This window comes from Capsicum annuum, chromosome 2 (genome assembly GCF_002878395.1).
Source record: "Capsicum annuum cultivar UCD-10X-F1 chromosome 2, UCD10Xv1.1, whole genome shotgun sequence".
NCBI lineage: Eukaryota > Viridiplantae > Streptophyta > Magnoliopsida > Solanales > Solanaceae > Capsicum > Capsicum annuum.
In genome coordinates, this window is record NC_061112.1 from 96490263 (window position 1) to 96503076 (window position 12814).

A 12814-nucleotide genomic window follows, 5' to 3' on the forward strand; every position below is an offset into this window, starting at 1 on the left:
ATCCTTGGAAGAGGATATTAGTTCTTAACCGTTACCTTATTCAATTACCGATAGTCAATGCACATCTAAAGGGAACCACCCTTTTCGCGCACAAATAATACCGGTGCACTCACAGAGGTATACTAGGATGCAAAAACTCCTTATCCAGAAGATCCTTAAGTTTCTCTTTGATTTCCCTTAACTCAAATGGAGCCATTCTATAAGGAGGAATAGATATTAGACGAGTGTCCGGAACCAAATCAACACCAAACTCAATATCCGAAGACTCAAAAACTCCCTTTCTTTTCTTGTTTTTACCTCTTTTTTTTCTATTTTTACACCTTTCAAACTCTTTTTTTTAATTTTCTTCTTGTTTTCCCATTTTTTCACTCTGTTTTCTCACTTCTGTGACTTTTTTTATTGCTTTCACCTCTCTTTTTCCTACTTTTAGGCCTGTCCCTCATGGGGTGAAGAATACCCTTATATATAGGCAAATTTGGACTTGAAAAACCATATTTAAAACCCCAAAAATAAAAGCGTGGAACAAATGAGAAGGGGGTGGAAAAGACTTGAATTTTGAATTAGAATCAAACCTCTTCTTCCCATATCTTTAACTTTTTAGAGCTCTTAATGGTGGATTGAATTGTTTTTTCCCATTATTCACTAATTTGGGGTTGGTTTCTCTGAATTTATTTGAGTCACGGGTTGAGAGGTGAAAAAAAAAAGAGATTCTCGAGTAGTAGTGGTAAAGTCGCAATAGTGGCTAGGGTTTAGGCCATTCCCAATTATGGGATAATGGAGAAGACAACGAATAGAAGGAGAGAGGAGGTGTCGTTTGGTTGTTGATTTTAGGTATATGATTGGGATTGAACTCTGTGGTACTGAGAAAGAAAGAGGTGTACAACTGCTCTTTGGTATATATATATATATATATATATATATATATATATACTAGTCGTATCTTACGCGTCTCGCGCGTGCACCTTGTTTCAAGGAGTCCAGTTAACAAAATCACTTAGATATTATAAAATAAAATATGCTTGAATTAAGAAATAAATTAATTTATTTATTTAATATGAAAAATACTTAAATATAAAACTAATATATTCATACAAATCATATAAATGACATAAGAGAGTATTACGTTAATTAACAATAAATGTATATGAAAAATAAATTCATGTGTATACGTTATATTTATTAAGTAATGACTTAGAAAAATTGGTGTAAATTGCTAACCATATTTACGGTAAAATTTGCAGTTTTAATTTATTTGGTTTAGTATTAAACCAAATTAACTTGTATTAAAATATAGTCAATTTAGTCAAATTTTGATAGCCGTTTATATAGAATTCCTATTTTAATATATTTATTTTGTAAAGTATCAAATTTTAGACTAAATTTGTAGTTATTTTGGTTTGTAGAAATTATTTTCTATACAAGATATACCTAAATCAACAAGAATTTTAATTAATTTCATATTCTTTAATATTTCATATAATAAGTAATAATAATTCTTTAAGAAAAAGAGGTGAAACAATAATTTTGTTTATTTCAAAATCTTAATGAATGACAAAAGTTTGAATCACTTTTCAAAGAGTGGTGTACGTGTTTTGTACGTGTCTCTCTTGTCAATCAAAAAATTCATTATATCTATATAGCTTGTACCAAAAAATCAAAAGAGCCTATTGTTAAAAATAATGAAAATATGTCAGATCTCATAGTCCATTCACAATTAAAAAAAGTTGCATATAATTAAATTTTAAAACGGAATTCATATAGAATCAGAATGACTAATCAATTTCTTATGAGGGAATGTAATGATTCAAAGAATTTGTTCAAATTTATAAATAAGTCAATTTCAAATTATTAATTGTAAATGCATCATTATTAACGAAAATCACATAAAAAAATCAATTAACAATTATCTATCAAGAATACATGATAATTTATTATATTAAACTTCAAGAACATACTACAATGAACAATCTCAAAAAAGAACCTTCTCAATTAACAAGTGTCTAATATACATGATACTTTTGTAAACATAAAAAAAAAAACACAAAAAATTTTCAGAGCTTACCTCAAATCACAAATAAATTTGTCTCTTCAATCATAGATACCATCAATATTTCAAAAAAAAAATTGTCAGAAAGCAATTGTCGATCAAGAATACATGATAGATTATTATTGTACACTTCAAGAATATACTAAAATTTTAGGAAACTTACATCAAATCACAAACAAATTCATCTCTTTAATCATAAAAACTAATAAGATTTTAATCATCAATAATATATTAAAAAATTTAAAAACTTACCTCAAAGCACAAGTAAATTTGTCTCTTCAATCATAAGATATATCAAGATTTTACTAAAACACTTCTCTCTCTCTCTGTATATATATATATATATATATATATATATATATATATATATATACATGATAATTCATTTGTTTTAAATTTTAAGAATATACTAAAATTTTAGAAAATTTACCTTAAATCACAAGAAATTTATCTCTTCAATCAAACAAAAGAAACAACAAACTAAACCAAGAAAACATTATCACATGTTATAAAAAAATATGAATATAGCTTAAAGAACTCACATGATTAGGAACAATCAATTATATGGAGAATAAAAAAAGAAGATATTAATAAAGTTTAAACCTTTTTCTAATATAAATACTATCGTAGTAAGTTTTCTACTGATTTTATTATTATTTTCTCCTTTTAAATCTAAGTTAATTAGGTCTCTTCTTTAATATAAATATAATAATATTAGTAAAGATAATACTCCAAAGTTATTACTCGTGTGAATGGAAAAAAAAGTAGATTTGTACTTCTAAAATTAGTGCTAGTCTTTATAGTGAGTATAGCTAGAATAAGATATAATTTTTATATAAGGTAAAATTATGATTGATTAAAATTATCTCTTATCATAAATTTTATGATTTTAATTTCAGAAAAAATCTTATCATATATTTTAAACTCTTAATCCCATATATTTTAAGAGATAATATTATAAATATAATTAAAAACTAATTTAAGAAAATAGTGAAAAAGCAGTTTTACAGGCAGATAGGCAGAGAGGCAGGCAGGCAGGCAGACAGACAGACAGAAAGACAGACACACAGACACAGACAGATAGATAGATAGATATACAAAAAGACCATAGACAGACAGACAGCCAGCCAGCCAGCCAGCCAGCCAGATAGACAGATAGACAGACAGACAGACAGATAGACAGATAGAAAGACTGACAGACAGACAGACACAGACAGACAGACAGACAGATAGATAGACAGATACACAGACAGAGAAACAGACAGATAAACAGATACAAAGATGGATGGATGGATGGATGGATTGATGGATGGATGGATGGATGGATGTATAGATAGATGTATAGATAGATGGATAGATGGATAGATGGATAGATTAATCGATCGATCGATGGACCGGACGGACAGACAGACAGACAGACAGATAGATAGATAGATAGAATCCTATATACCAACACAAACAACAGATTGTTCAGTATTTTCATTAATATTCCTTGTCATATATTTTGGTACATGTCACATACAATAGATATTTAACAAAAAAAATCAACAATGCTACTTTTCTGATCTAAATACACCATTACTCCCGAGTGATTTTGGAATCTTGGATTTGTTAAAATCAGTCCGGCTATCACTTTTGTCATCCCTTGACGCCTTGCATAAACTTGATCCTTTATTGAGCATGTATGAATGTCATAATACTTTCTTATCTTAAAAATCTTTGATTTGTTAATTCTGGAAGAACGAAGAAACCAAGTACAGTCCTCCACCACACAAATCAAATAGTAGCTGTTAAATTAAAAAAAATTAATACTCAAAAAACAGATACCCAAATTACATACAACTATAATATCTAATATAATACGCTAAAAATACACAATCATTTTTACCTGCTTGCACTTGACCTTTCAGCTCGATATGTCTATCATCAGCTATGTTGTGATTGCTTCTACTAATCCTTTGTACTTTGTTGTTGCATCATACATAATCCCATCAATTTCAAAGTCCCTCGGTACCTCTGTTTAAATAATAATTTTAGTTTTTATGCAATTGATAAACATACAAAATTCAACAATGTAACAATAGAGAATTGAAGAAACACAAAAAAAAATCTTTAAATTCGTTTTCAATGAAAAATATTCATTCTCATAAAAAATTTAACAAACCTGACGAATCCCATCTCCCTCTCTGACGTATCATGATTGAATGCAAATTAACAGAATTCATATTTGTTATCAAAAGAAATACTTGTTTTTGCTTTTCTTTCAAATTATAATCCTCAGCAATTTGTTGACGCCGAAATTACGGTGTTTTATTTACTGTCAAAAATTAATCATGTACAAAGAGGAAAGTAGTGTACGAAGATGGAAACTCTTAATGCAAGCATTAAAATAGGAGGAAAAATAACGGTTAGAGGGATTTGGGGGTGGATAAATATCATTAATTAAGGTTAACTATATTTAAGGAAGGTAAATTGTATATTAATTGTATTAAATCTTTATTTTCCTTTTTAATTAATTACTTTTTTATATTTTCAACAAAACAAAAAAATCTTTTTTATATATTTTTTTTAAAGAAAAGTTGCTATAACTTGAAAATTTAAAAGTTTTGCTATAACTTGTAATAACTAATCTAATAAGTTTATATAGTTAATTTTTCCATTTGTTTAATTACAATTTTTCCATTTGTTTAATTACATGATATTTCAGATTTTGATATTTGTGATACATATTTTTAGCCTTGATACATATGCGTTATGATACATTTGTAATGTAGCAGTTAGTTAAATAAGGAAGTAACTAATTTTCAATTATTACAGAGAGTAAAATAAGGCACAAATAGTGGTATAAAAAATTTGGTTTCAGATGTATCATAATGATACATTTGGTAAAATTTACTCACTACCCGTTAAAAATTTAATCTCACACAAAAATAAATAGTTTACATATGTCAAACTATGTTAAATGTATCAAACATTTATAAATAAATAAAAAATATGAATCATTATCACAAAGTATCTGTCGTATGTATCACCAGTATTCCAACAAATGTATCATATTGGTAATATATATATATTTTTGATAACTGATTAAAAACACCAATACATATTTTTTATACTATTATATCAATGTTACACATGTCGTTTCTCACGGGATAAAATGTATCAATGGTGCACATATAAAATGTACACAAAATTAAATAAAATACCACATGTATCGATTGAAAAATATCCAACCTGAATGAGTGTGGTGAAATCATTAAATGACCAAAAAATATATACATCATCCTTTAAATTATGAAAAGAGTACACAAGTTCTTGATATGTATCTATATATGTATTAAATACATTTATTTGATACATATGTATATGTTTTGATACATATGATTGATACATATGTACATGTCTTGATACTTATGATCAATACATATAATCCACCACCACTACTCCCTCCGTCGTTCGTCCACTAGTCATATATACCAACAAAAATATGCACTAGTTACGTATAAATTATGAAAAAATTATTATGTATTAAATTAAAATGTCAAGAAAAAGTACCAAAAAAACTCTCTTTGATGAAGGACTAAATTAGCAAGATGTAAATGTTTTTAGGAAATTACAATTACGTTCCTTTCATTAAATAATTTTGTAGAAGGCGTGTTTTTTCACAATATCATTTTCTAAGCAAAGTTCATGAATTTAGTTTACCACCTATTCTATTTTATGGATAATCTTTGTTTTTTTATAAGAACTTTATGGATACTTAATAAGCAAAGAATGGCTTAAAATAAAATAAAATGATGGTAGAAAGTAGGGAGGACACAGTGATGGTGGAATGGTTATCGTAGCTTAGGCGAATTTAGTGCAATAATCACGGATTCATTTGAGATAATAAATGATTTCATGGATTGAAATGGATTGCATGCGTTAATTATGGAGTAAAAATAGGATGAGTTTTTTATTCATATGTATCAAGAGTAAAATATTAAATCTGAATTTTAAGTAATTATTTAAAAGGTAAGAAATTTTGAGTAATAAGATCTCTTAGGTTTGTGGTTTTGTGTAATTTATCCAATTGAGAAATAGAAATTAAATGTTGGCCCAAATGTTCTTTTTGCACCTAAATTAATTTTATCGATGCTTCTAACTATCCTAAAAATTATTTTTAATATATATGCATTCAAATTAAATAATAATATAATATACGCACCTAATTTAATAATTATGTAACTTAATATAAATAATATTAATAAGAATATATGTATACATACATACATACATATATATATATATACATACACATATATATAGTAAGAATATAATAAATAAATATACATATAAGAGTATAATATATATAAGTATACATACATACACACACACATATATACATAAACATATACATATACGTATTCAAATTATATAATAATATAGAATACACACCTAATTTAATAATTATGTAACTTAATATATATAATATTAATAAGAATAAATGTATACATACATACATACATATAGAGAGAGAGAGTAAGAATATAATTAAAAAAATATACATAATAAGAGTATAATATATATAAATATACATACACACACACATGTGTGTATATATATATATATATATTCAATATATAGTCCAAAAAATAAAAATGCAAACGTGATTATCAAAAAATATTTTTTTATGTGATTTTTGATGTTAAAATAGTTAATTATATTTAGTTAGAATGTTTTAAAATATGATAGGAAAATAAATCCTTCTTTTTAAATTTTTTTTTTTTTCAAAATTCATAGAAATTAAAATGCAATTTTATTTTGAAAAATTATTTAGCGCTGGGCATAAAATATCAGAAACCAAATTACCGAACCGGATCAAAAAATTTGGTACTTGGTATTTGGTAATTCGATGTTTGGTATGGTAATTGGGAGTAAAATTTTAAAATTATGGTATTTGGGTTCGGAATTGGTAAAAGATATTACTACCATTTGGTATGTACCGAATACCAAATTATTGTTAACTGACTATAGTCTATACTCCATAGGCCACGAGTCCAAATTAATATTCTACAAAAGGTCAAAAAAAGCCCACAACCTAAAAGTCTATAATACTATATTCATTTTAAAATTTTAAAATAAAAATCACTTTTAAATTTTTTATTGTTAGCAGCAGTGGACAACATGATCAAATATGAAGTTATTGTTTCATATTACTCGCGTTTTCTTCATTATGGTTCTATCTATCAAGATAACCTGAACTTGTCTAGTCTTGATGCAACTTGTAGGTATATCTAAGTTATGTCCAGTGAGAGAGTTGATGCACAAATACGCATTTCCTGCCATATCTAAGTAACTAAGTTATCAAAAAGGTTTGACACTATGTTGTATGATTTTAAATATCTCATAAGTTATTCTTGATGAAGGGTTAGTGAATTCTTTTATTTAAACTCACTCACTAGTCACTACGAGGCTAATATTTGAGGAACAGATGTGGCTATTATCTTTCGGAGTTATTTCTGTATTAAACAGTTATTATGTTAAATCAACAGATAATGAATGAGCTATGAAACATCACTGATGAAGTGTTAAAAAGTGTTGTTTCCAGGCATAGGTCAGAAATTTTATCTTGTGTTTTGATTCAGTTCGAAAGTAAATTGTTATCGTTGGCCTAGAGTAGAGTCTACCAAATTTAACTTTAATATGGTATTACCAAATACCATACGGAAGTTTAATTTACCGATTACCGAATTACCAAACCAAAGTTTAATGGTATGGTGTTTGAAATGTACTTTCATTTACCGATTATCGAATTACCGAATCCAAATTGTGATAATACTGAACTGAATACCGAACGCCCACCCCTACCAAGAAGCATACAAAAATTATTAAAGAAAAATAAGCGAGCCAAAATTGGGTGTGAACAATATTAGAAAGGGTTTGAGAGGTGATTTTGTTGTTCTGATGGGTAAGAATACTATGATGAAGAGGACTATTAGAGTCCATGCTAAAAAAAACTAAAAATGAAACTATCCTGAATCTCATCCCTCTCTTTATTGGAAATGCTGGGCTGATCTTCACCAAGGGTGATTTGAAGGAATTGAGTGAGGAAGTCGCAAAGTACAATGTTGTGGACTGCTCGTATTGGTTTGGTTGCGCCAGTTGATGTTGTTGTCCCTTCTGGAAAGACTGATTTGAATCCTTCATAGACTATAGCTACTGCACCACATATGTTCACCAATAATACAAAAATGTGTAGGCTATTGTTGTTGAAAATAAGTACTCTTTCCCTCCGCCTGATAAAGTGAAGGAATACGTCGCGGATCCTAGCATGCTTGCCGCCGTTGCTGCTGCTCTTGTTGCAACTGCTTGTTCTAGTGCTGGTTCTACTACTAAGGGGGAGAAGAAGGATAAGCCTGCTGAGGAGTCTAATGAGGACATGGGTTTCAACTTGTTTGATTAAGTCTGATGTTGTGGTTTGAGTTCAAAAAGCATTCTCACTTTTATGTTTTTAAGTATTTGAACAGTATTTAATTTCAGTTTAACTTGTTATGGTATAAGCTGGTGGTATTTCATTTTGAAAAAAAATAATAAAAAATCATCAAGGAAGTAAAAAAGGGTGGGAGTTCCTAGCGAGGGGTTAAAGAAAGAATAAACTATATTTTTGTATTTGCATATCTTCTTCAATTTTATGTTTTTGTCAATTTTGTAAACAATTGAACTAACTTTTTGATTTTGATTGAGAATTTTTTTTATGTTTCACCATGTCCACCTTCTTTAGTTGTTGTGTTTGTTATGGTTTGTTTATGTCACATTATCCAATTAGAATCAAATAAACTTGACATAAAAAACTTTTTGTCTTTGCATTGTAGGCGCATCCCAATCATGATACGTTCATCAACAAAAAATTAATATATTTAATAAAATATCTCTTGTGTGTGGAAATGATCGAGTTAGGGGAGATCGTGTTAAGTTATTTAAAGATATTGATTTGGATTATTGTTCTGAGAAACATAATGATAATGACATTGAAGGACCATCCATGAAAAAAATGTGCAAGTGAGTGAAACTTGTGAAGTCAAGGCAAGATGCAAAAGAAAATGTTCTTTTGAGGTGCAAGATGTCGTAGGTGAAATACAAATAAAATTTAAAAAAGTAGCAACGTCAATTGATAAGATGGTTAATAGTCGCATAGATGTGACAAAAGAAGAAGTTATGGCAATGAAAGGTTATAAAGAAGAGTTCATCGATGATGCTTTTGATTATTTTGTGCAAAGCAACACTTTAACTTAGACATTCGTGGCAAAAAACTAAAATCTCCATGAGATGTGATTGGACCGATTCAAGCGAGAGCAATAATGACACATATGGATTGGAAGAACTCAACTTTATAGGGTTTGAAAATAATTATTATTTGGTGCACTTTTATTTTTATAATGTATCGTGTATTTGCTAAATTTTTCTTTTTTGTGTATTTGAGAAAATATTAAATAAGAGGCTTGAATTATATAATTAATAGTTGCTTACATTTTAGTGGCTTGTAATGTTTTGGTACTCTATATTGACATTATTTGCTATGCTTAAATTAGATCCTACAAGTTGTTGAGTTGCTAGAGGCAGCGATATACTAATTAACAGTTAGTAGTATTTTCTAGAAAATAGTTTTTCATTCACCAACCATATATTAAAAATATTTTTCTAAAAAATATTTTCTACTCACCAACCAAACACCATAAAATATTTAAAAAAAAATATTTTTCATTCACCAATCAAACATGAAAAATAAGTCAAAAATCAACTTGTTTTTCATGAAAATATTTTCCAGAAAATATTTTTCATCATACCAAACACACTCCAATGTTCGCTCTTTCCTTTGAATCAACAAGAACATTAACTAAAATTGAACATCAAATCTTCAAAAAAAATTATTTTTTGATCTGCACAACCTATTTTAATTTTAATGGAGTTTCTAATTAAAAAATAATATTGCTTTTGAAGATGAACTGTTTGATTTTGGAAAAGGTATGAATATACCCCCAAACTTTAATAAATTTTATAGATATACCCTTCGTTATACGTTAGATACAAATATACCTTTGCCATTAATGAAAACGTACAAATATTGCCTTATCACTAACAGTTGGCACGTGTCTATTGCCTATTCGTTTGTCTTTTTTTAAATTATTTTAACCCCATATAATTAAAAGTAACCCTAATAAAATCCATACCCTACCCAAATTATAATACCTGACCCGACCCGATCTATAATTGCACAGAAGCGTACAATGTTTTTCTTTGAAATCTACCCGACCCAAATTATTTTAACCCCATTTCGCAAGAACTATTTAGTCATTACTTCTGTGGAAGTAGAGAAATCCCAGGATAAAAACTATTATATGAAAAATATGGAAATATGTTTGTTGTTGCTAGTGCTTGTGTTCACCAATCTCCTTTATGCAGGATATGGCTTGTAGACCCAATACCCATAGGCCGAGTTTCCAAGCAAACATGGTTGGATTAGAGAAATCATTGCAATGATCCAATTCAAGCATCTTTAAAATGTGTAAGAGTTAATTTTGTTGCTTCTTTATGATTTATGTTGTCCTGATGGGTAACATCTGTTAGGCAATATTATAATTATATAGACAGAATATTCTCTTTGCTAGAATAGGATTTAATTACTGATTATGTAGTTATAACAATATATATTCTTTCCTAGAAGAGAAATCTAACCTAAAGTTGTATATATTTCATTAGGTATTATGGAATAGACAGAAGTTGCTATTAAGAATATCTTTGTTTCTCTGCTCGTTTCTCTGTCATGGTATCAAGAGCCACCTTTTATTTTTTTTTCGTGCTTTATGTTTTGCCTGCACAGGTAGTTTGCTACCTTCTTGAGTTTCTTTTATTCTCTCTGGGGGTTTTCCCCCTTTTTTGTAATCAGTCGATCAATGGATTCACAATTCTTTTCGCATGATTTGCTCTCTACAAAACTGGATGGTTCCAATTTTGCTCTTTGGGAAGTCCACTTTGGAATCTGTGTTCATGGCAAGGGCCTTTTTGGGTTGTTAGATGGATCTTCTCATCCACCAATAGATGCAAAAGAGTTGTATCTTTAGAAATTGAATAATGCGAAGGTAATCACTTGGATGTTGAATTCGGCACATGCGGATATTGCCATGGGGCTTAGACCTTTCAGTTTGGCTTTTGAGATGTGGACCCACCTCCGTATAATCTACCAACAAAGCAACCTTGCACGATATTTTTAATTGGAAGGAAACATTCCAGAATACACACAGGGGGACAAGAATGTTCTCTCCTTTTATGTTGGCTTGCAGTTGCTCTGGTCGGAACTAGATCAAATTCTTGGGCAAAATATTTCTAAGGCAGGGCTTGAGGAAGTTTTGGAAGAACAAAAAAAGACAAGGGTTGTGCAATTTTTAATGAAACTCCATCCTGAATTCGAGCTGATTCGTGGTAGTTTATTGAATAGGGAAGTTACACCTGCACTTGACGTTGTGTTGGTAGCCGTCTTGCGTAAAGAGACAAGACTTCAAACTCAGGATGCTATGGGGTCTACGCCATTGCCTTCTGTTGCATTACTTGTGGGAAATCAACAACCGTTGCTTCAACAGAAAATACTAAGAGAAGTGTCCAATATTATGAATGCCAAGACTTTGGTCACATCGCAGACAATTGTCCTAAGAACAAAAAATATTTTTCTTATTGCAAAATTACTAGCCATCATATTTTAGATTGTTGTCGTCGCCCAAATCATTAACGAACTGCTCACCAAGCTTACCAGTCAAATATCACTGCATCATCTAGTTCCTTCCCTGTTGGTCATGATCTTGAAAAACTAATTCGAGATTCTATTGCAGCTGCTCTTCCCGAAGCCATCTCAAGTGATTTCTCAGCATCCTCTTCAGGTACAAGTAATTCAATTAAACCTACTTGGCATCTAGATTCAGGGGCTTCGAATACTGGTTGAATTAGAGATACTTACCACTGATTTTAGAGACTAGCTCTTGAACTTTGAAGAAAGCACTAGATGGAATCTGAAAACTTCCATGGTGTATCTCTATGGAGATTAGGAGAATTAAATGACAGGTGATTTGTCTCAATTCTCATCATTGTCTAGTGACTTTTCTAAACATGTTATCCATACAACAAACGGACGTATTACCCGCGTCGGGTATTGATTTTGTTGGACATCTTTCTAATGTTCTTTATGTTTCAAATTTGAAGGCTAATTTGGTTTAAGTTGGTCAACTAGTTGATCAAAATTGTGTTGTAAAATTCTCACCCAATGATTGTGTTGTTCAAAATTTGAAAACTGGGATGATCATGGCCACGAGGCGTAGATTTGGCAGAATATTTCTACTAGAGTCGGTTCATTATCACTTTCATCATTGTTTTTTTTAGTTTCTGCAGCGGATGTTACTCGCTCGAATAAATTGCTCACTTTTTGGCATAATATGATGGTTCATCCTCATTCTTCTCGGCTTTATCACATGCTTAAATCATGTCTTCTTGCAGTACATCACATCCATTCTAGCCTCCCTTTGGCAAGTATAACTTGTGCCGGTTCAAAAAGTCACAAGCTCTCTTTTTCTATCTAGTTCATCTGCTTATGAAAATCCATTTGATTTAGTGCATAGTGATGTTTGGGTCCTTCTCCTATTTTGTCAAGGATGGGATAAAAGTATTTTGTGCTATTTATTAATCATGTATTCAGATACACCTGGGTGTTTTTTTATTAGAAATAAATCTGAGGTTCTGACT